The 25171-nt window shown below is 38.0% G+C and overlaps 1 protein-coding gene across 10 annotated transcripts in view; it reads right to left on the reverse strand.

Annotated features, from left to right (window-relative positions):
• The window catches only part of PEX5L (peroxisomal biogenesis factor 5 like), a 254902-nt gene that overhangs the window by 46700 nt on the left and 183031 nt on the right, over positions 1–25171 (reverse strand). The gene's annotated exons all lie outside the window — the stretch shown is intronic.

Here is a 25171-nt window from a genome sequence, read left to right on the forward strand (position 1 = left end):
AGAAGAAGGGAATTTGGACACAGACAAAGAGGGAAGATGGCCATGTGAAGCTGGAGAAGAGGTTGGAGTTATGCAGCCACAAGCCTAGGAACACCTGGGGTTACTAGAAACTGGAAGAGGCAAGGAAGGATCTGCCCTGGAGGCTTCGGAGGGTGCTGGAGGGGAATGGCCCTGCCAACACCTTGATTTCAGAATTGTAGCTCCCAGAGCTGTGAGACAATAAATTTCTTTTGTTTTAAGTGACCTGGGTTGTGATGCTTTGTTACAAAAGCTATGGGAAACCAATACAAAGGACCAACCTATGATTTCAGTCAGAGGATAGCTCACAAATGGGGTTTGAAAGGGCAGTAGAAGATATAATGAAGTTTTCTTTTACTCTTAACCTATCAAATTCTGCCCATTAATTGAAATGCTAGCCTAGTGCCTGATACGTGCTCAACAAATAAATAACAGTTGTGAATGAATGGTTTCCCTAGCTTACTCTTTCTTACATCCTATTTCATTTAATTCTTCAAATGGGCTTATGTGCATTATTTCCATTTTATAAATGTGGAAGGTGATGTCACAGAGATTAAATAATTTGCCCAGGGAAAATGGCTCAGAGTGCAGAACTGAGATTTGAACAGAGGCCTTCCTGACTCCAGTCTGTATTTTTCCACTCTACTATCATCAGATTAATCCAGAAACAATTGGCAAGATGTCCAATGGCCTGTGTCCTCTTATAGTTCATGTTCAGAGAACTATAACTCATTTTTTAAAATGAGTTTTAAAAAAGTTTTATTCGGAAAATTAAACATGGACAAAGGGTAATTAAAAAGTACAATGACCTGTCATACAACCATCACAAGTTTCAACAATTTTCATGAAAACTATTTTTAATCCTTACATAAATCACATAGATAAAACATCTTTATATCTATGTGATTAATCTATGTAATGTTATGTTTTTATATTTATATTTAACTATAGAGAGATTTCTCCAAATTTACGCTCTGAGACACAGTTCCAAAACCCCTAACAGCTGACCCCAGCTTCCTGCCATCCTAACCCAAGGGCACGAGGATGGGCCACCAGAGAGAGGCCAGCTCCTCTGCCCTAGGGACAGGACATCACGCCCTTTCAATCCATCACTCGCTGGGAACGCAATGCTGTGGGGGACCCCTTTGAGAGCCCACGACCACTGAAGAGCCCCCATGAGCAAAATCACTGCTGTCACAAAGGCACCGTGTTGGCTGTGGGCAAACTGACTTCACAGCTGCTAATGAGGAGGCACAGTGGTGGCAAATTACTATGCCTCATCTTGAAATGATTTCTTAGAATCTGGATGCAAGAATATATTTTCTTGGCAATTCTGGTCCTTAAAAAGACTAATTGAAAAGTCCATCTGTAGGAAAACAGGCAGAGAATAGGTTGGGTAGCTCAAATAAATTGAACATGTATTAAACTCTAGATTCTAGATCTGTGTTTTGTTCTTGGATGACAAAGCTGAAAAAGACAGTTCTTGACTTCAAGGAACTCACAGTCACTTGGAAGGAGTTTTTTGGGGTGTTGAAAAGTATTCTGGACCAGTGGTCAGAAGATATGGACTCTTTTCCTGGTGCCACCACTCTTTAGGGGTGTGATGTCAGCCAAATCAAATAACTTTTTTCATTTCCAAATTCTCGGGAACTTTTTCCGTAAACTGTGAAGAGTTATATCAGAGTTAGGTGATGTTATTATGTTTTTATAAAAATACTTTTCTTGTATGGTTTAAATGTCCGAAGAGATGTGACACAATATGTTAGTCAATAATGGATATGCCGCTAACTAGCCAAGCACAAACAACGCTGCTTAAATTCTGTAAGGACGAAACTGCATTAGTGGCTTGAGATTTATTTTTTTAAAAGGATATTTAGAATCTGAAGAACACTGCTGACTCAAGAGAAATGTAAAGGTCAATTGTTGTATCTAAGCTGTGCTGTCATGACATTTGAATAATTAAAAGGTTTTCAGAGATAATTGTAGTCCCACATTTTAACTAAGTATTTAATACAATAAACTATAAACATGCTCTGTTTTCATATGTGGAACTCCCCAGAGCCTATTAACTGTCTAGATGGCAGGAAATAGGACTAAAATGTATTTAAATTAGGGATCACCCAAATCTTTCAAACTAGACTTTAGTGGGTGCTAAGAGTGCATTTTAGAGACTTCCTAAAACTCATTCAGGGTATGAAAGGACAAGGACTTTTATTTCATTTAGGTCTTTGTTTGGGGGTTTTAAAATGTATTTTAAAGGGGCTTCCCTGGTGGCGCAGTGGTTGAGAGTCCTCCTGCCAATGCAGGGGACTCGGGTTCGTGCCCCGGTCCGGGAAGATCCCACATGCCGTGGAGCGGCTGGGCCCGTGAGCCATGGCCGCTGCGCCTGCGCGTCCGGAGCCTGTGCTCCGCAACGGGAGAGGCCACAACAGTGAGAAGCCCGTGTACCGCAAAAAAAAAAAAAAAAAGTATTTTAAAATAAAATACTTAAAAAATTAAAAAAAAATGTAATATTGTTTCCTGGTAGGCAAATTAGAAAAAAATAGATGAGCAAAATAAATAGCCCTATTAATTTTACTAACTAGATATAATAACTGGGAGCACTTTGGGATATCTCATTTTGGGCTTTTCCCTATGTTTATGCATAAAAACCATTGCTCATGAACTCTCAGGGCCAGTTACTTCCTTCCCTGAGCTCCAGTTTTCTCACCTATAAAAAGGAGTTAAGTATATACCTCGTATGGTAGTTGTGGGGAGTAAATTTCATAATACTTATAAAATATTTAGCAGAGTAGCTGGAACATAATAATGTTCAATAAATTTAGCTATTTTAATTATTTCATTATTTAATTGTGAAAATGGAAACTTACTGTACATGTGGTTGTTTAACCTTTTATTATGGACATGTATGCATGTCAATAAATATACAACTATTACATCACTTTAATGACATAGTAGTGTTCCATTACACAGATTTATCTCAGTGTGTTTCACCTTCTCCTATTATTGCTATTGTAAAAATTTGTATCAAATATCTGTGGGCATGCATCTTTATGCACAAATGATTATTTCTCTAGGATTATCAAGGAATTGCTGGGTCAAAAGGCACAAACATTTGGAAGCTTTTTGGTATATTTTGAAATTGCCTTTCTGAAACATCGCACAAGTCCATTCTTCCACTAGTACTGAGTATTATCATTTAAAAAAATTCTTTGCCACAGTGGCCACTAATGATGCTGAACATTTTTTTTTTTTCACATACGTATTCCTGGTTGCTAGAAAATTTGCAAAACTGTCTCTGGCTGGTGAGAAGACTTTAATGATTCAATTTATTTAATGGTCATAGGACAATTCTGGTTGCATGTTTCTTCTTGAGTCAGTATTAGTAAATTATATCAAGAATTATTTCTCTAAATTTTTTCAACTCTTGACCTTTTTATTCTCTACTATCTTAAATCTGTTTTATCTTCAGATATGCCTTCCTTTTCACTTTTAATAGTATGTATTTGTGCCTTTTCTCTTTTTTCTTAACATTATCAGAAATTTGTCAATTTTATTAATCTTAAAAAAACCCCCTAAGTTTCTGGTGTTGTTGTTCCTTTGTTTTCTAGTTTATTAATTTCTGCTGTTATTGTTATTCTTCCTATTTTTGGGGGGTTAATTGTTCTCTAACATTTTAGGTGTCTTCATTAATGCTTAATCTACCAATGTTTAGCCTTCTCTCCTAATGTAAATATTTAAGAGTAATGCCCTTGAAGTATTGCTTTATCTACGTTCTACAAGTTTCATTTTGTAGCACTTTGGTAATACTAAGTTGTAAGAATTTATTAATTCCCGTTATGATTTCTTTTGAGGTTATGAATTATTCTGAAGGGTGTTTTTAGATGACCAAATATATGAAGTTTTGCATTGTGGTCAGAGAACATGATTTACATGAAACAAATTCTTTGAAATGTGTTGAGACTAGCTGTATGGCACGATTGAATTTGGTAACTGTTCCCAGGTGTGTCTAGAAAGAATGTATATTCAGCAATTTTGTGCAGCATATTATATATGGTCACTAGATTAAATCCTCTGTATCTTTACTGATCTCTTTCTGAATGATACCAATTTCTTAAAGAGGCATATTAAAATATCCATTGTAATGGTAGATTTATTTCTCTTTATAGTTTTATCCATTTTTGTTTTATATATTTTGAATGTATCTTTTTAGTTTTATACAAGTTTTGGAATGGTTTTATCTTCCTATGAATTGAGCCTTTTATATTAGTTAGAAATTCGTTTTTGCCTTTAGTATTGCTTTTGCCTTAAGGTTTTTTTTTTTTTCTTTTTCTTGTACCTGATACTAATAGCTATGTCAACTTTCTTTTGATTATAGTTTGCTTGGTATACATTTTCCATGATTTTTCTTTCAGACTTTTTGTGTCCTTATGTTTTAGGGGTGTCTTTTATAAACAGTCTAGAATTTGTTTTATTTTAAATCTAATCAGCTAATCTGCCATTTAACTGGAGAGATATGATAATTTACACAATAACTGATATATGTGGATTTATTTCTCCATCTTATTTTGTTCTATTTTTCTCCTTTATGCCATTTTTTTTGAATGACTAAGGCTTTAAAAAAATCTTTAATTCTATTTTTTTCTCCTTTAATACGTTGGAAGTCATACATTCTATTTCTATCATTTTTGTGATTACCCTTAAAAATTTAACATGTATATTTCACAAAAGTCTAAAGTTAATACATATATTTATCCCCCTCCTGAACAACACAAAAATTTAGCCTCTAATTGCAGTCATTATTATATTTTTTCTAAAAGTTCTATTTTTTCCAAATTTGCCCAGTTACTATTGATAGTCATTTGTCTTTTACTGGTGCTTTCAATTCCCTCTTTTATTTATTTACTGAAACATTCTTTTATATTCTATATCTGATAATTCTTAAGTCTTTGAGGTATGATCTATTTGTTGTTTCTGCTGACTCTTACTCAGGGTTTCCTTTCTTACATGTTTTGAGTTATCTGATTTTGAACTTATATATTTTGGGAAATTTATCTGTGAAGATTTCCTGGGGCTTGGTTTGAGAAGCATTCCTTTAGAGAGAATGTGTGTGTGTGTGTGTTTATGTATGGGTATCTATGTATGTGTATATTTATGTAAGTGTACCATGTATGTGCATGTGATATATGTCATGCATGTAAGGTTTAATGTACACACATGTATTTGAGTTTGTGTTTGTTTATACATGCACGTATGTGTGTTTATGTATGCATGTTTATGTGTGTGTTTGTGTGTGTGTTTGTGTATTTGTGTGTGTGTATGTGTATGTTTGTGTTTGTATTGTGTGCATGTGTGTTTGTGTGTGTGTGTTTGTGTGTGTGTGTTTGTGTATGTTTGTATTGTGTGCATTTCTCTGTGTGTGCGTGTGTATGTGTTTGTATGTTTGTGTGTGTTTGTGTGTGTTTGTGTGTGTATGTTTGTGTTTGTATTGTGTGCATGTGTGTTTCTGTGTTTGTGTGTGTATGTGTGTGTATGTGTGTTTGTGTATGTTTGTGTGTGTATGTATGTTTGTGTGTGCATGTTTGTGTTTGTATTGTGTGCATGTGTGTTTCTGTGTGTGTGTGCGTTTGTGTACGTGTGTATGTGTGTGTGTGTGTATGTTTGTGTGTGTGTGTGCGTGTGTGTTTCTGTGTGTGTGTGTGTATGTGTCTGGCAGCTGGCTGGAGGCACCACCACGGAGGGCTGCTTTAAATTGAATTCTTGGCTTAGTATTTTTAGGACCACACAAGTATGAATCACAGCCTAACTTGCATGAAGACTGCTCATTGTTCCATATTCTCTTAGGAGACCCCACTAAGCAATTCTATATGTTTTTAGAATTCCTCAAAGTTTCTGGCGTGTTACAGTATCCCTGTCTATTATCAATAACTGATACACATTTCCTTCCCCAGCTTATCCTTCATTGACATGTGGCCCTTCAAGTTCCCTGGCTTTTTAAAACCTTAACTCCCCACTTTGTTTAGGCCCAAGATTTTGTTTATTATCAACCATGTGACTGTTAAAATCCTTAGCTGCAGGTAAATGGGATTAACCGATAATTTAAGGTAGATGCTAGTGTTAGTGCTTGCTTATACTCTGAATTTATGTTGCTACTTCGCATTTTTGGCCTCTGGGGACTTCTCTTCCTCTGTTTAATGCTACTTCATACACTTAAAAAGATATTTTTTATGTATAATAGAAGAGTTGAAGAGTACCTACCATATTGCAGGCCTTTCTTTGTACTTTTAACTTTTATTTTCTAAGTTTGATTATACATTCAATGCATAAAGATTCACAGTTATTATATCCTAAATGTAAAGTTTACCTGTAATCAATATGAACTGTTATTCCATTTGATCCTTTTTGGTTTGAATTCTACTTTACCTAGTATTGTGTCTAGTTTAGCTTTGCCCATCTCATTATTACTACTTTTGCTGTATAATTATGTTTTCTGTATAATTTTGTTTGCTTGTATTTCTTATAAAAACATTTAATTGTAATTTATATTCGAAACTGTTAGAGTATCTTTGTTTTCTAATAGAAGAATTTAACTAATATTTATCATGAAAATTGAGATAAGAGGACTGACTTTGGTTCTTTTCCCCTATCATTTGCCATCTTGATAAGCTTTTTTCTCCTGCTTTCTGTCCTTTATTAATTTGAAAGTGTTACATTAATTTTTATTGTATTAGTTACCATTCAATTAAAGACAATTTTGACCTTTTATTTCTCTACTGATTCAATAACCAATATAATATTGAATTCCTTCATTTAAGGTGAGAGATTATTTATCCTTTTTATTCCTTTCCACCTTCTACTTTAGCTTCCCAGCATTTGCTGAAAAATCAAGTTTCTAGCCCTAGACTGTTAATAAAGACATTATGCTGTTTTCTTTCAGGAATCTTAGAATGTTTTTTTACAAATCCTTAAAAGTTTCTGGCATTTTAGTGGCATCTGTTCCTATCATTCAGTACTGATAAAGATTTTTTCCACCTGTGTTTTGATTATTTCAATAACTTGAGACAGGTTAAAATCAGACAAATAAAATTCAGAAAATTAAATTTCCCTTAAATTGCATTTAACTTGAATGTGTCAGGGCTGCCTGTACATATTGATACATCCTTAAAACACATGAATCCAACTTCAAGTGTAGTAAATAATGGAGATCTTTACTACAGCTTTTCTTGAAGAAGTGTTAACAGTCCCTTATCTTGAAGCCATACATTCATTTACTTCTGATGAGTTGTGTAAGTTTCACTGGGAATCAAGAGATTTAAATTTTAGATCCACTAATGTTATTAGACTTGGGAAATTTTACTTAAAATCTCTGGTGAAGGCAACATTATGTACAGAAAGCCACTGTCCTTGGACCTGCAAGGCTTGGGTTTGGATTCTGACTATTGCTACTTACTAACGTACTGGGGAATTTCCCCACCTACAAATGGATTACTATTATTTAACTCAAGATTATTTTGAGAATGAAATGTGATAGCCTATTTGCAAAACTTAGTACAGCTTGACAAATAACAGATACTTAATAGTGTTATAGCACAGTAGGATAACAGCAAATAAAGATATCTCAAAAATAAGGGATTTGAAAAATAAATAATTTAACCAATGTATTGATTCATTTCACTAAGAACACTTTATATATGTGTGTGTGTGTATATAGATATATATATATATATCTATATACACACACACACACACACACACATACATATATATAGAAAGTCTTATCCAGCCCACTCCCCCAGTGTTCTGATATAGCTTGCTCTATAATTACAGGCTTAAGGAGAAAAAAGTTTTCAACACAGGCTATAAAATGTATTGGTTGTTATGGAGACCATAGTCTCTAAACTAATCAGCAAATCTAGAACCTGATAATCTTGTTGAAGGAAGAGCCTTTCTCCTTTGAGAAGAGAAAATCTACTCTTTCTGGTAGAAGTGGTGGGGATTCATTCTGGCAGGTGACATATTATGGGGTAATGGTACTGATTTTCTTTTCCCTTTGGCCTTCAGGTAAGGAAACATAAGGATGTGACTTCTAAATAAGAGTCACAAATTTGTTTGCAAAATCAGGTATAGATTAAAAAGCAATTGACATAAATTAATGTTTTTCAGTAAAGACTTAATTGTCCCTAGACTTTTGTACTGTTCTTTTCTTCAATATACTGTAATTCAGCATCATTTTTTTTACATTAAAAATATAAGTGGGATACAACACTCAGCCTAGTTTTTACAAAGTCATAAACATTGCTATTTGGTCAAGTTTTCCCAAAGAAAATAGGGCAGAAATGTCCAAATGAGTGTTAGACCATCAAATTATGCTATTGTGCTTATGCCTTATATTGAAGAGAATAAATAGAATTCTTTGAGTACATTCAACAGAAGGTTGAATTATATCAACACTTTTCAATGCCATACAAAATCACGTAAATTCTAAATTCTATACTTTTCCTTCATTTGCACTGAGCACGGTTTGTGACTACATCTCAGTGCGCCATTCTGGAGAGTGGAGACACAACAGTAAACACGACAAAGTCCCCACACTCATGGAGTTTCCAGTCTAGTAGAAGGATATGGTACATAGATAAATATAAATTCAGATGGTTATTAATACCTTGAGAAGTAATTACATAGGACAATTATGGATGACTTCTTTTAGAAGACTTCTTTTAGTGATCAAGGAAGACCTCTTAAAGGGGGTGACACGTAAGCCGAGACCTAAACAACCCAGGCAAGAGCATTCTGGACAGAGAATATGGAGCTGGGCATAAGCTTGGAGGGATGAAGGAACGGAAAAGCCAGTGCGGCTAAAATGTCCTATGGGATAGGGAGGAGGGACAAGAGGGAATGACAGCAGGGGTCAGATCATGTCCTGTGGACCATAAGTAAGGACTTTGGATCTCATTTTATTTGTGATGGGAAACTACTGGCAGATTTCAACTGCCATGATTGGCAGGGAAGTAACAGGATCTGATGTACCCTTTGAGAAGAGAACTTACAGAACTTACAGGGGAGCAAGACTGGAAGCTGGGAGACAAGGTAGGAGGCTGTGGCAGTGGTTTGGGCCAGGGATGCTGCTGGTGTGAAGGAAGTTGTGAGCGGGGGAGATAATAGATGTAGTTGGATTCCTTTAGTTTGGTCATTATTCCAGCAGGTCCTCCTACTGGATTGGCTGTGAGGCTGTAGGGAAAGGAAGGGCATCTTCCAGGACTTTGGTTTGAGCAGATTGTGGTGCTATTACTGAAGTGGAGTAGGCACTGGTTTGGAATGGGAGATGAAGAGTTCATTTATTGTTTTTTTTTTTTTTTTGAGGTACGCGGGCCTCTCACTGCTGTGGCCTCTCCCGTTGCGGAGCACAGGCTCCGGACGCGCAGGCTCAGCGGCCATGGCTCACGGGCCCAGCCGCTCCGCGACATGTGGGATCTTCCCAGACCAGGGCACGAATCCGCATCCCCTGAATCGGCAGGTGGACTCCCAACCACTGCGCCACCAGGGAAGCCCCGAAGAGTTCATTTTTTGACATGTTACACATACCCTGGATACTAGAACCCAAGTGGCAGTATCAGTAGGCAATTAGATCTCTGGGGAGAAGTCAAGGTTGAAAAATCAGATTGAGAGCCATTGGGGTATAGGTGGTATTTACATCCACGGCACCGAAAGAGATGGCTAACGAGAAAATGTAGATAAGGAAGAGAGAAGGAGCGAGAGCTGTGTCCTGGGGCTCTGTAATATAGACACAGAGGAGCCAGCAAAGGAGACTGGGGAGGAAGGGCCTGTGAGGCAGGAGAGAACCAGTATCTAGCACAACGCACTGCTCGGCACATAATACACATTCCATACAAATCTGCTGGAGGAAAGCATGAATGATCTGGCTTCTGCCTCCTCTGCCTGCCTCTTCATCTCATCTCCCACTGCTCCTCCAGGCCCACCCTGCATTCTAACCATACCCAATGACGCCCGCAGGTCCTCAATGCAAAGACACTCATCTATGCCTCTGTGCGTTTGCACGTTTTCTTCCCTCTGCTCTGAATGCCTTCTCCCTTCTGCTCGCACTCCTTTTTTAAACTGTGAGCGTGATGCCTGCTCTTGGAAAACCTTCTCTGTCCCGGTATTAGGATTCTGCATTATCTTCCACCAGATTCTGAGCTAGCTGAAGGCAAGCATAGTTCTCTCTCATTTCGGTATCTCTAGTGCCTAATGTAGAGTCTGAAAATAGTCACTTAACAAGTGTAACGCTTTTTTAAAACAAATATATGACGGCACCATTCAATCTCTGAGGATCAATTCAACTTCCTAGGCGACTTTACATTCTCCCTAGTTTATGTATTATCCCCCAAACTCTATGAGCAGGTTTCTGGTTAGTTTACCAAACCCACAGAACAAAGTGGCACAGCATGTTCAGAGCTCTCTACTTGTGCTTATTTTACTGAAACAGAAGATGCCTTCTGTTCTGTGCACATCTCATCCATATTTTATACAAGAGAAACCTCCTTTGACAAGGCTTTAGAAACATCACCATTTCACCACAGAGACGATTTAGATATCAACAGTGTAGAAGAGATAAAAAGCATACAGCATGGTTCAAAGTCATATCATAAAGCTTCCTTAAGCAGTCAGTATCATTCAGTGGATTCACGTAAAATGCTCCTGTTCTTTTGAAAATATTTCAAAGATCCTATAAAGGTTGTGAAGAAGTCCAATGAATCGGAATAATTTTACTGGATCACAATGGTGCTCGATCAATCTCATGTTTAACAATGAGGCTGTATTACACATGCACCATCAATTTCTCAAAGTGGCTGCTAAAACACAGATGTGACACAGCTGTGATGTAGAACCAAGCCCTTCTATACAGTTCAGATTTAATCAGGACCCTGTACCCAGAAATCTGTAACCAGGATAGGCAACTGTTTCTATTTTCATTTGCAAACGAACAGTGCATAACAAGACTAAGAAAGGTTCACATCAAATGGTCATAAATATACAAAGAACAGAGTTAGCCTTGGAGCTAGTGTTCAGAGCTAAAATAGGAGCCTATTTAAGAAAAATTTTAAAAGAGGGCTCTTGTTCCTGTCATTAATCCTTCCTGAATCCTGGTACAACTGTAAAGAGCATCAAACCATATTTTTTCAGCATGGGAAAGAATTATCTTGTAAATGGCACAGTATTTTCAGTCATTTTAGTTGAACCTTGAGCATTTGTCCAGAACATGTCTTGTGACATATCCCTTGTAATTCATTTTGTTGAAATCTGTTAACTTCAATAAGTATACTAATAAAGGAAGGAAAAACACTAGAGTGATAGAGAAAATGTGGGAAGGCTAAGAAAAACAGTAAAAACATGAAAGGAATATTAAACCAATAATAAAATATATATAAACTATAAAACATATTATAAATTATATAATTCAGTGGCCAATTAAGATAAAGGACAGACAGAAACAGGAAAAAAGTGAAAAGACAAATATATATTCAGTAGGTAAAAAAGGAAGAGGATTGCTTATTTACTAAAAATATGCTTCAATCCTAGTGATATCTTCTTTTTGAAATTAGTATTCCCAGGTTTAAAAAAAATTAAAGGTTGAAAATATACTGTCCTTAAGAACTTCACAGGAACACAGATCTAGCAATGATGTTGGCAGAAACTGGAAAGTATACTCTGGGTGATAGAGCAGTAAGTAATCTTGCGTTTCTCCCTCACCATTAGAACCTTGACAAGGAACTTGTTAGGTAAAGATCTAGTAATTAGAGAATTTACTTAGAGGTGAAAAATAACTGAATCCAGTGATGTAAGTTCATGCAAGGAATTCAGCAACAAATCCAATCAGAACTAGATGCTCTCTTTTCCCATAATGGCTTAAATTGCTGCCGTAGGAATTTAGATTAGACATAAGGAAATATATTCTGATTGAAATGATTGCAAGACATTGAAATGGGTCACCTAGGAAAGTTTTGGAATATTATTTCCTAGCAACTGCTAAAAACAGAACTGATACTCAGGGATGGCCGTAGGCAAATGTGAAGAATCATAGATTCACAGATCGTGACAGCAGAAGACAGCCTTAGAAATCATCAGATCCAGAGGTTCCTAAATTTGTCTTCACACTGAATCACCTGGGGGGATCTTTTCAAAATTTCCAAACCCAGGCCACAGCCAGGGCCACTGCAATCACAGTACCTTGGAGTGGGACAGGCATCAGTATTTCAGGAAGCTCCCCAGGTATTTCCAGTGGGCAGCCTAATTAGGGTATCATGGATCTAATGAATGGTCTCAGGTTACAGATAAAGAAATGGAGGCACAGAAAAGGAAAAGGACTTTTCCAACCCTGCCAGGGCAGTGAATGGCCCAGGAGAAATAGAGCCCAAGTCTCCTGGCCCTGATCTGACACACAGGGCGTATTTTAAGAATTAAAAAAAAAAAACCCAGACAACTTATTTTACGTTTATGAACTCAATATCTATATCATTATAATTTTAAAAAAACCATTGAAATTGCCAATGAAAATTAATAAGCTCTCAATCTCACTATCCAGAGATGTTTTTAATTACTGTTGATACCCTTGCATTTCCTTCTACTCTTTTCTCAAAGTTCATGTGTACTTTTAAAATTTTGTAAGAGTTAGGATCATCCCTCTGAGCATGGCAGTAGGCTTTCTGGAAATCTAGGGAGCTAGAGGTACTGATGGCGTTGGGCAATGCTGGGGCATACAGCTGCCGTCTTCCCCCCATTCCGTGATGGACAGCATGAGGCCCCATCTTTCCTGACACCTGCATTTAGCCTGAGAACCAACTGGATTCAGGATGGACTAGGTAAGTTCTTCCTGAGTACAGACACAAAGCCCAAGTGTAAAAGGCCTTCCTTGTGGACTCAGTGTCACCAACAGCTGCACATCCATATTAGAGATTCTAGAGAAGCTGCATTTGTTTCCACTCATGTGGCCACTTCACTTCCATTGTGCTTGGGATCCTTGCCTGAACAAGTCAGGACCTCACCTAAATTTAGTGTATTTGTATGTGTGCATGTGCGTATGTGTGCGTGTGTATTCTTAGCCATCCAAAATAATAATGCAAAGCTCTTATTTTGAATGGGGTAAATCTTTATCACTGATCCAAATAATCATTGTGATTTGGTGGATCCATAAAATCAAACTTCACTAATGAAATAAATAATTCCAATTTCAAAGTCCATATTGTATTATTGCCAACTGGCTAATTAAAACTTAAACCTAATTGATGAGGTGACTTAAATCTGATGCTCACAATTGAATGCCTGTTCAGCACAGGTAGAGAAAGAATGCTTTAGTATCAAAAGCCAGCTTATTTTTGAAAAGGAAGATTCTCTTTAGAATACAAATGAGTCACAAGAAATGATTTAGACAAGGAAGTGGTAACTTGAAACGGAGCTTTCGCAAGTGTGTTCTTTACATCAATGGCTTCGATAAACACCGTTGCCATCACAGAAACACATCTCAGTTGTTTTTTTTTTTTTTTTTTGCGGTACGCGGGCCTCTCACTGCTGTGGCCTCTCCCGTTGTGGAGCACAGGCTCCGGATGCGCAGGCTCAGCGGCCATGGCCCACGGGCCCAGCTGCTCCACAGCATGTGGGATCCTCCCGGACCGGGGCACGAACCCGCTCCCCCTGCATCGGCAGGCGGACTCTCAACCACTGCGCCACCAGGGAAGCCCCACATCTCAGTTTAATAAGGGGATTGGTTTTACTTATTCTGTGAAAATGAAATATTTTTTCACAATTAGGTTTAAGGGTAGAGTGATCTATCTACTTTCCTTCTGTAGTCAGATCAGGTAGTCAATCTTGTATATGTCTGCATTTTCACCCCAGAGCCATGCAGGACATAGAACATTTGACTGCTCATTCCTTTTCTGACTGCCCAAGCTTTTTGATATAGGAAGCAAATGGTGTTAATAACCATAATATTCTGATCTGGGGGCTTGACTAGAGGTTATTTATTTATCCATTTTTATTCTTTGGATATAAGGTAACAAGGGATATAAGGGATATCCCGGTAAACCTTTTATTCTCAGATTTCATGCAATTCAGTTTTTCATGGGAAATCAAATTTATCTCCAATTATTTGCATGTGGCTCATGTATGATATTGACAATTTCTAGCTATGTTTTAATACCTCTCTGCCTTTTACTTTCTCTCCATAGCCCTCTTGGTCCATTAAATATAGCTGTGAGGTCAGGGATTGATGTATATTTCAAATAATACCAAGTCACTTGAATATAAATTAAAACCAACATATTAAAGAAATCTCATGTAAGAAAAACACATCTCTAAACTAAATTCCAATTTTTAGTAATTTTTAATATTGTTTACTATCTGAATTCAGAAGTTCCTCCCTTTATCAACAGCTCCAAGGTAATGTGCAAATGTGGGTTCCAGTTCTGCCTGCCAGTAATCAGCAGTGTTTGCTTGGGCGAGTCCGTTAGTGTCTCTAGATTTCAGCCCCTTCTCTACAGTGATGAGGTAGGCCCTATGAATCCCTGGCATGAAGCGTAAACTCTAAAATGGCCTGTGACATCTCTCACAGTTCAGTACCAGAGGTTCCAGAGAAGACTGGGCATCTCTGGGAATGTCATTAGGATCTGTGATGGTTAATTTTATGTGTCAACTTGACTGGCCCGTAGAGTACCCAGACATTTGGTCAAACATTTCTGTGTGCCTGTTTCTATATGATGTTAGCATTTGAATTGGTAGACTGAATAAAGAAGTGGCCCTCTCCAATGCAGGTCGCCATCATCTAATCCAGTGAGGGCCTGAATAGAACAAAAAGGCAGAGGAAGGGAGAATTCTTTCTACTTGTCTCCTTGAGCTGGGACATTGGTCTTCTATATTCAGACTGGGACTTATACCATTGGCTCTCCTGGTCCTCAGGCCTTTGGATTTGGACTGAAACTACACCACCAGCTTTTCTGGGTCTCCAGCTTTCAGATGGCAGACTGTGGAACTTCTCAGCCTCCATAACTGTGTGAGCCAATTCCTTATAGTAAATCTCAGTCTCTGTCTGTCTTTATCTCTATCTTTATATCCTACTGGTTCTGTTTCTCTGGAGAACACTGACTAACACAAGATCTAAGAGGCTGATGATTGACCATCTGGGAGGAGGAAGAAGGACTGGTTACCCTCATGGAAAAGAACCACTTTCTTAATCAACAGGAATTATTTATGTATGGAACATCAACTGTGTACCATCATTGTGTGGTATATTATATGCCCTAGTCAAATGAATAAAGGAAATTCGCTTCACCCACAGGGAGTTTACTGATTCTTTACAGAACTCTGTAGGGTTGTGTGTTTGATGTTCTGCTTATTAAACCAAAGAGAAGTATTTGTCATCAAAAAAGAGATATCTCTCATCATCCAGTATTTTGATTTTAAGAAAACCTTTTGAAACCAACATGGGCAGATAGCTCTACTGACCTGAATATAGCATTAAAGACTAGAATTATTTTAACCCCTGACTTCACTATTTGACTAATAGTTAATAATAATATTAACTATTATTATAATATTAATATAATAATAATAATATTAATAATATTCAACATTACAGGAAGTTTTATAGAATAGCAATGATTGGTTTATATGGCATGGAATTGCTAATCAAGAGATGGGTTTTTGAAGACATAGAAAACAAATTTATGGTTACCAAAGGGGAAAGAGGGGGAAGAGGGATAAATTAGGAGTTTGGGATTAGTAGACACAAACTACTATATATAAAACAGATAAACAACAAGGTCCTACTGCATAGCACAGGGAACTATAGTCAATATCCCATAGTAAACCATAATGGAAAAGAATATGAAAAAGAATATATGTGCGTGCGTGTGTGTGTGTACAACTGAATCACTTTGCTGTACACCAGAAACTAACACAACATTGTAAATCAACTATACTTCAATTAAAAAAAAAAAGTGATGGGGTTTTGTATGTTCCAGATAAATAGACTTACATTATTCCTCCTACAGAAATAAAATTCCTAGTAAATTATTTAATAGTTGGCCCTAAAAGTAAAAAAAAATCCAGGAGAGAGAAAGATATTTAGAGAGGCTTCCTAATATTCCTCCAAATACCAGAGCTGGAGGGTACCTGTGGCAGAGACTGCTAGCTGTCAGTCAAAATACACTTTCCTTTCTTCTGTGGTGGTGGAACTGTGGCCGTTTCCCAGCCTCCCTTGCAGTTTGGGGCATGGGTGGTGGTGGAGTGATGTGTTCGACTAAGCTTCAGCCAGTGGAGTGTGAGCAGATGAGATCTGGGCCAGAGCTTTTAGGAAGGTGGGCCTGCCTCCTTCAAGCTCTCCTTCCCCTGGTGGGGGCTGGAGAAACAACACACTTGTGACTTGGCTTTGACCATGCAGGGGAGGATAATACCTTAAGGGGTCGAGGGGAAACAAACGGCAAGGAACCTGGGACCCTAAATGGTGGCATTGAGCAGATCTGCCTGCTAGTCAGGGTGTTAAGGGAATTTATCCTGGCTACTTTTTGGTCTGGAGCTTGTCTGCAAACATGATGGTCTAGAAGACCAATCTGTGGATAACTGAAGTTTTGTTCGAATGGGTCAAGTCACTACTATATATAAAATAGATAACCAATAAGGACCTACTATACAGCACAAGGAACTCTACTCAATGCTCTGTAATGGCCTGTATGGGAAAAGAACCTAAAAGAGAGGATACATGTATAAGCATGACATGTATCACTTCGCTGTACACCTGAAACTAACACAGCATTGTAAATTAACTATACCCCAATAAAAATATTAAAAAAAGGGTCAAGTCAAAGATTTAATTACTTTGGTATTTACACAACGGATATCAAGGGAGAGTGAAAGAATACGGTAACTGTTCAAAACACCGACTTAAATTATGGGTGGACTCTAAATATCTCTCTTCCTTTAAATTTATCTCAGACCATCTGACATGTCTTTATACTTTCACTCATTTCACCTATGTGGGTTTGTCATGAGTCACTTGACATTAAGTCTCATCTATGCTTCATATCGTTTTTGAGAATCAACTTTTCTTTGTTTAAAAATGGAAGAATATTGACTCATCATGAGATCAACGTTGCCAGTTTCCCAATGAATTCACAACACATCTAATCTTTATGTGATCTATCTACACTTTGACGTGGGAAGCATGTTAGCTAACATAACGTGCTAAGCTTTAGGAAATCTGGATCTTAAGAAGTTAACCTCAAGATTCCTTCAATATTGCCCAAAGCATGTTTCCATATATTTTCAGAAGATTTTCTCTTTTTTGAATATTGAATCTAAGTCAGAATGATTTAAGTAGTGTTTAATCCATTAATCTCTTCCACCTACTTCGAAGAGGTGACACTGTCATAGAAAGCAAGAGAAAATATGAGGGGGTGGTAGAGACAGATAATCTTCTTGGTAGGCGGGCACCCAAGTCAGAAGTTTCTTACATGATCCTATATTAACAAAAGGAGTTCAAGAATAGTCTCCAATTCCCTTCAGTCATTTAATTCTGAGGTGCCTATCAGATGTTACATTGTTTTGAACATGACATTTCCTAGTTAAACTTAGAGATAAAGAAGGTCACTCACATTTCCAGACCAAGGAATGTCTAGTTAGCATTAAGCTCTCTCACTATCCTTGTTCTTAAACAGTAATTACCAATTTGTCTGTGCTTTTTCTTATAGTACTGCTGAGGGAAAGTTAGCCTGGAGTCTGAAGGAGAGTTATCTTGAGAGCTATGTCCTTTGAGATAGGACATAGAAATGGGAAGTTAGGAGGTAGCTTTCAATGATGCCTGCCAAGCACAGGCAAAGTTCATCTTCTGTTAGTAAGTTAGTGACATTTCTTAAACACACATTAAAGAAGAGATACTTAGGTGAAATAAATGCATTAGAGGAATAAGTTGCTAATATGTTCATTTACTCATCCAGCAAAAGTTTGTGGCGCCTCGTTCTGTACCAGCCTCTCTGAAAGGTGCTAAGAACATAAAGATTAGACACGGTCCCACCTGTAAGAGTTCAAAATCTCCACGTGGAGATGAACGTGTAAATCCACAATAACTATACCAGGGGTCCCAAACCCCCCGGCCATGGACTGGTACCAGTCCATGGCCTGTTAGGAACTGGGCCGCATAGCAGGAGGTGAGCAGCAGGTGAGCGAGCAAAGCTTCACCTGTATCTACAGCCGCTCCCCATCGCTTGCATTACTGCCTGAGCTCTGCCTCCTGTCAGCATTATGGTGAGTTGTATAATTATTCCATTATAAATTACAACGTAATAATAATAAAGTGCAAAATAGATGTAATGCACTTGACTCATCCCAAAACTATCCCCCTGCAAACCCTGGTCCATGGAAAAATTGTCTTCCACGAAACCGGTCCCTGGTGCCAAAAAGGTTGGGGACCGCTGAACTATACCATGGGATAAACTACGCTTGATGATCTCCTGAGCTGCAAAATACCTGCAATTCTTCCAGATCTTTAAGGGCAGAGCTATCTTACTCAATTTTCTATTCCTAGCACCTAGCTCAGTGCCTGGCGCACAGAAGGAGTTTCAAACATGTCTGATGAATTTGTTGCTACATCCAGTTTATTTTGAAGGCTGAGGTACCTAGAGAGACTAACTAGCTAAACACAGTGCCAGATGCTGGCTGGCTCTTTCCCTCCATGCTGACAGTGATAAGAGGTATTTTTGATGTGTGGTTGCAGGTGTGCTGCCTGCCCACGTGACCTCCTCTCTGCTCTGTTGACACAGCACAGGTCGCTCTAGGGATCTCCGTTCCTGAGCCCCTGGGGCTCCTTCCCTGCTTCTCACTTCTGTGCCTCCCAGTGCATCTTTCCCAGGGACCTGTTGTAGCTGACAGTGTGTTTAGGCTTCTGGCTAGGAAGAAAATCCAGGAGGAAGTATGGAGGAAGCTCCTTCAGGGAAGAGGCATTTTTTTTTTTAAAGCCCCAAATAGAAGTATTTGGCTCTTTGTTCTAAAATTACAATACGCTGAGCCGAGATGAAATTGCAGTGATAAAATGTAAGATATGCAGGCAAAAAGCTTCACCCACATAAGGCCTCACAAGATCTAACCGTTCAACCTGGGCTTAAGCAATGTTAGTCTTCGCACATAAACAGGTTCCCAGGTCACATAAAATATGCAATAAATGTGCATGTGGTGTTAGTTGTCTTTAGTAGAAGAGATGGAATTTTAGGGCATTTTAGCTCAACGTTAGTTGAATCGCATGTTGTCAGGTATTACATAGTGTAAGTATAGCCTAGTTCATACCATGCAGAGTATAAAACATGCCCAATGTTACTCCATGGCAAGATCAGTTGGTGTTACCTGCACTGTAATAAATGTGTCTCACTGACTGACACTGAGACTGAGACAGCCACAGAGGACACTTCAGTACAGTCCCTGGTAGAAATCCATACGTCACAGACAGAACTGATTGTTTACATCAGCTATGAAAATGCAAATACTAAATTACATTAGAAGGTGATACGGCACTTTATAAGCAACAATAGATAGAAGTGTTTCTCACATTAGGTGATTAACAACTAGCCATCCATCCATTAATTCAACAAATATTAAATACTAGGTACTAGGCACTGTTTTAGATCTTGGGGTACAGTGTTAAGTAAGAGAGAAGTTTCCTTTCCTCACAGAGGTTACATTTTAAAGTGGACAGAGAACAAACAGATAAATAAAAACAAGTAAGGAAAGACGAAGTGATAAATATAAGGATGAAAAACAAAACTCTAGGTGCTGTGATAGCAACTGGTGGTCAGGTTCAGCTTTTCTGAGGTGTTGACACTCAAGCTAAAATTTGAATGACAACAAGGACCCTGCCACATGAAGATCTGGGGGAAGAATGTTCCCTGCAGAGGAAAGACACAGTGGGGCAGAACTAGAACAAAACATTTCACAATTTGTATGGAAACACAAAAGACCCCAAATAGCCAAAGCAATCTTTGTGGTTTTTTTTTTTTTTTTTTTTTTTTTTTTTGCGGTACACAGGCCTCTCACTGTTGTGGCCTCTCCCGTTGCAGAGCACAGGCTCCGGATGTACAGGCTCCGGACGTGCAGGCTCAGCGGCCATGGCTCACGGGCCTAGCCGCTCCGCGGCATGTGGGATCTTCCCAGACCAGGGCACAAACCCGTGTCCCCTGCATCGGCAGGCGGACTCTCAACCACTGTGCCACCAGGGAAGCCCAGCCAAAGCAATCTTGAGAAAGAAAAACGGAGCTGGAGGAATCAGGCTCCCTGACTTCAGACTCTACTACAAAACTACATAATCAGACAGTATGGTACTGGCACAAAAACAGAAATATAGATCAATGAAACAGGATAGAAAGCCCAGAGATAAACGCACATATGGTCACCTTATCTTTGATAAAGGAGGCAAGAATATACAGTGGAGAAAGGACAGCCTCTTCAATAAGTGGTGCTGGAAAAACTGGACAGTTACATGTAAAAGAATGAAATTAGAACACTTCCTAACACCATACACAAAGATAAAGTCAAAACGGATTAAAGACCTAAATGTAAGGCCAGACACTATTAAACTCTTAGAGGAAAACATAGGCAGAACACTCCATGACATAAATCACAGCAAGATCCTTTTTGACCCACCTCCTAGAGAAAGGGAAATAAAAACAAAAATAAACAAATGGGACCTAATGAAACTTCAAAGCTTTTGCACAGCAAAGGAAACCATAAACAAGACCAAAAGACAACCCTCAGAATGGGAGAAAATATTTGCAAACGAAGCAACATAGTCTCCAAACTTTATAAGCAGCTCATGCAGCTCAATATTAAAAAAACAAACAACCCAATCCAAAACTGGGCAGAAGACCTAAATAGACATTTCTCCAAAGAAGATATACAGATTGCCAACAAACACATGAAAGAATGCTCAACATCATTAATCATTAGAGAAATGCAAATCAAAACTACAATGAGATATCATCTCACACCAGTCAGAATGGCCATCATCAAAAAATCTACAAACCAGAAATGCTGGAGAGGGTGTGGAGAAAAAGGAACCCTCTTGCATTGTTGGTGGGAATGTAAATTGATACAGCCACTATGGAGAACAGTATGGAGGTTCCTTAGAAAACTACAAATAGAACTACCATATGACCCAGCAATCCCACTACTGGGCATATACCCTGAGAAAACCATAATTCAAAAAGAGTCATGTACCACAATGTTCATTGCAGCTCTATTTACAATAGCAAGGACATGGACACAACCTAAGTGTCCATCGACAGATGAATGGATAAAGAAGATGTGGCACACACATACAATGGAATATTACTCAGCCATTAGAAGAAATGAAATTGAGTTATTTGTAGTGAGGTGGATGGACCTAGAGAATGTCATACAGAGTGAAGTAAGTCAGAAAGAGAAAAACAAATACCATATGCTAACACATATATATGGAATCTAAAAAAAGAAAAAAATGGTCATGAAGAACTTAGGGGCAAGACGGGAATAAAGACACAGACCTACTAGAGAATGGACTTCCGGATATGGGGAGGGGGAAGGGTAAGCTGTGACAAAGTGAGAGAGTGGCATGGACATATATACACTACCAAATGTAAAATAGATAGCTAGTGGGAAGCAGCCACATAGCACAGGGAGATCAGCTTGGTGCTTTGTGACCACCTAGGGGGTGGAATAGGGACGGTGGGAGGGAGGGAGACACAAGAAGGAAGAGATATGCGATATATGTATAACTGATTCACTTTGTTGTAAAGCAGAAACTAACACACCATTGTAAAGTAATTATACTCCAATAAAGATGTTAAAAAAAAATCAGTCCCTATGCTCACCTCTGTTTAAACATCTGTGAAATAAAATAATAACTGTTTTTTTTTTAAAAAAAAAGACAGAGTGGGGACAGCAGGCAATGAGGCTGTTGTGCAAGAGGAATAGAGAGCAGAGCAGTGCCCCTGGAGCTTGTGAGGGGATTAGGCGCAGGAGAACCAGGTGCCAAGTCATGAGGCAGGATGATGACCAAAAAATATGAGGGTTTAAGAATGGAATAGAATGTGAAATAGAAGGAATATTGGCATCAGTGATATAAAAATGGAGACTTTGGAAAAATTCAGCTTGCTCCAGGCATGGTTTTCATCTGGGTCTTACTAGTGTTTGGAACAGTCTCTGATGAAGCCAGTCTGTGCTGCCATTCTTTATTGGTCTTGAAATGAAGAATGTGGCACTTTTAGTTCTCTTAAGAATCTTAGACTCTAATATAGTGTCTATAGTTTACCACTTCTTCCTTGATTACCAACGTAAAACATGTTTATGACAGAACATTTGGAAAATATAGATAGCAAATGGAAGAAATCACTCCAAATCCAGCCACCCAAGGATAACTACTGTTAAGGTTAGGGCACAGACTCTCTTTATGCTTATACAGTGCAGTGATTCAGAATATGGGCTCTGGAGTCTGGGTGAAAATCATGACTTTGTAACTTGCTAAATGAGAGTTGTTCATTTTCAGACTATCTTAATTGCTTATAAAATGCCACGTAACTGTCTGCAATATCTTTAAGCCTCAGTTTTCTCATCTGCAGAATGAAAATAGTAATATTACCTTCCTCATAAGACTGCTGGGAGGATTAAATGAGAATCCACGCAAAGCTCCCGGGGGGGGGCCTGGCACACAGTATGTATTCTAACATGTTAGGTATTAAGCTACTATCATTTTACCAAGTTGGGATCATATTGTAAAACTGTCAGTAAATAAATTATTCTAACATGTTAGGTATTAAGCTACTATCATTTTACGAAGTTGGGATCATATTGTAAAACTCAGTATATAAATTATTCCAATTATCACTAGACATTTTTACATGATGTTAAATATTTTTCTATGATGTAGTTTTTAATGGTTACATAGCATTTTATTGTAGAGATATTAACTTAGTTAATTCTCTGTAATGGGACACTTGAGCTGTTCCCAAATTTTCACTATTTAAAAAAATTCTACAGATAAAATGTTGCAAACTTTCATGATTATTTCTCTAGCATAAATTCTGAGAAGGGGCTGGGTCAAGGGACATGTATATTTCCAAGACTCGGATCCGTTTTATTATGTCTTCTACTATGGATTTAGATTAAACTCTGGATAAGAGTAACGCTGGGAAGTAAGTAGTTCACATGTGTGTGCAGTTTTGAAGGTCTGATATACCATCAGCTTAGTGAAACACAACCCCCGCCCCCATGCTTCGCGCCTATTTTCCCCACACCTGTTCACACCTTCCCGTCAGCATCATCCTCCCTCATTCCTTAAGGAAGCTTCTCAGTTCCAGGCTTCCAGCTGAGCAAATGTACTTACAATTTTCTGCTTTGCTGGGAATTCTGTACTTACCATTCACTTCACTTGAAGATACAAACGTATAGCATTTAGTATATTAGACATCCAAGCCCCTCATCTTATAATGAAGAAACTGAAGTAGAAGGGAGCAAATGTCTTGTCTGAGTTGGTCATCTGGTCCATGCCATTGTTAGACAACTACTCAAAGCTAGCTCATTCCTTTATCTCTTGTACCTAGTTCAGCAGCCAGCACAAATGTTTGCTGAATGACTACTTCAAGTAACTTACAGCATTTTAGGATTTTGCAGCTGGAAAGGACCATAGTGGTGTGGAAAAATGAGACTTATATTGGTTAATGAGATGTTTGTTGTTATTTAGTTATTAGCAACAAGATGGAATAACAACTCTGGTCTCTCAATTCCAAAGAGACAAGGGGAAGCCAGGAGAAAACAAGGCTTCCTGGGGTGAATGGGCGTCATGTAGAGAAGGGATTCACCTAATTTTACCTTGTTCCAGAGAGGGCAAAGCCAGAGGTAAGAAAACTGGTAGTTGCTTGTAGTCCAATTTCAGCCTAATTCAGGGAAGAGCTTCCTTAATTGTTAGGACTGTCGAAAACTGAAACAGGTTTTCTTGAAAAGTGAGTTGCCCTTAATTGAAAATGTTCAAGTAGAAACAGGTATGTTTGAATAAATAATTTGTCAAGTATGTTTGAAAAGAAAAAATATTGTTTTGTATGCCTGGTTGGGATAGATGACTTCTAAGGTCTCTACCAAAACTAAGATTAACTGACTTTATGAATAGATAGATACACAGATGGACAATTTTTTCCTTGTTGATATGTTACTTTGTAACTAAGTCTTTGTAATTAAGTCTTGAGTTTGAACTCATTGTCTCATTATAAATAGGACCAGAGAAACTAACATACCACTGTAAAGCAATTATACTCCAATAAAGATGTTAAAAAAAATAAAAATAAATGGGACCAGATAAATTATAAAGTCTTTACTGCCCCAAGATTCTATGGTTCTAAATCATCTTCTTTTTAATGCTAATTCAGTGTCCTATACACAGTAGGAGCTCAAAAGAAACTTAAATTAGCTCTTAAGTCTGGAAGAATCTACATTTAAGATAAACTGAGCTACAGGCCCCATGCAGTTGAACTTAATTGAACTCAGCTGGTCTCAATCAAATCTATCAGTTGATCACGTTCAAGAGCACTAAATATGCCTTAACTTTTATTTTAATTAAAAAGGTTAAAATTAAAAGAAGAAATTTGGGTGGATTGTATTGTGATGAGATAAAAGTGTTCTCTTATTAGGTTTCTGAATGATGATAGGAAATTTGGCTGGAATTATTTCCTAGAATATAAAGAATCTTTTTAATATTAAATTGCAAGTGTGATTTAATTGCACTTCAAGTATGGAGTTACTGAAAGACTGCCCGTAGTATAATAATTTCAGCCAAATTCCAGAGGTAAGATGGCCACATAAATGAACCATATTACAGGAATACTTTCAAGTTTCAAGATTTCACATCAGTAATAGAAATAGAGGTCCCGGCAAGTTCGTACTTGGGTTGGGTGAAAAGCTCAACTCTCAAATAGCCTTCTAGCAAAGCTTTGGTGAGAATCATAGATGGCACCTGTGATGCACTCTTTGCACTTTTACCCAGGAAGGAAATGCATAAAAAACAGCAAAGGATGCTTTTTTCTGGCTTCCCTTTTCCCTTTCTTTCCTCCTTCTCTCTGCCTCTCTCTATCTCTCTTTAGAAGGCTAAATAAGGAAA

The sequence above is a fragment of the Orcinus orca genome, chromosome 5 (assembly GCF_937001465.1).
Source record: "Orcinus orca chromosome 5, mOrcOrc1.1, whole genome shotgun sequence".
NCBI lineage: Eukaryota > Metazoa > Chordata > Mammalia > Artiodactyla > Delphinidae > Orcinus > Orcinus orca.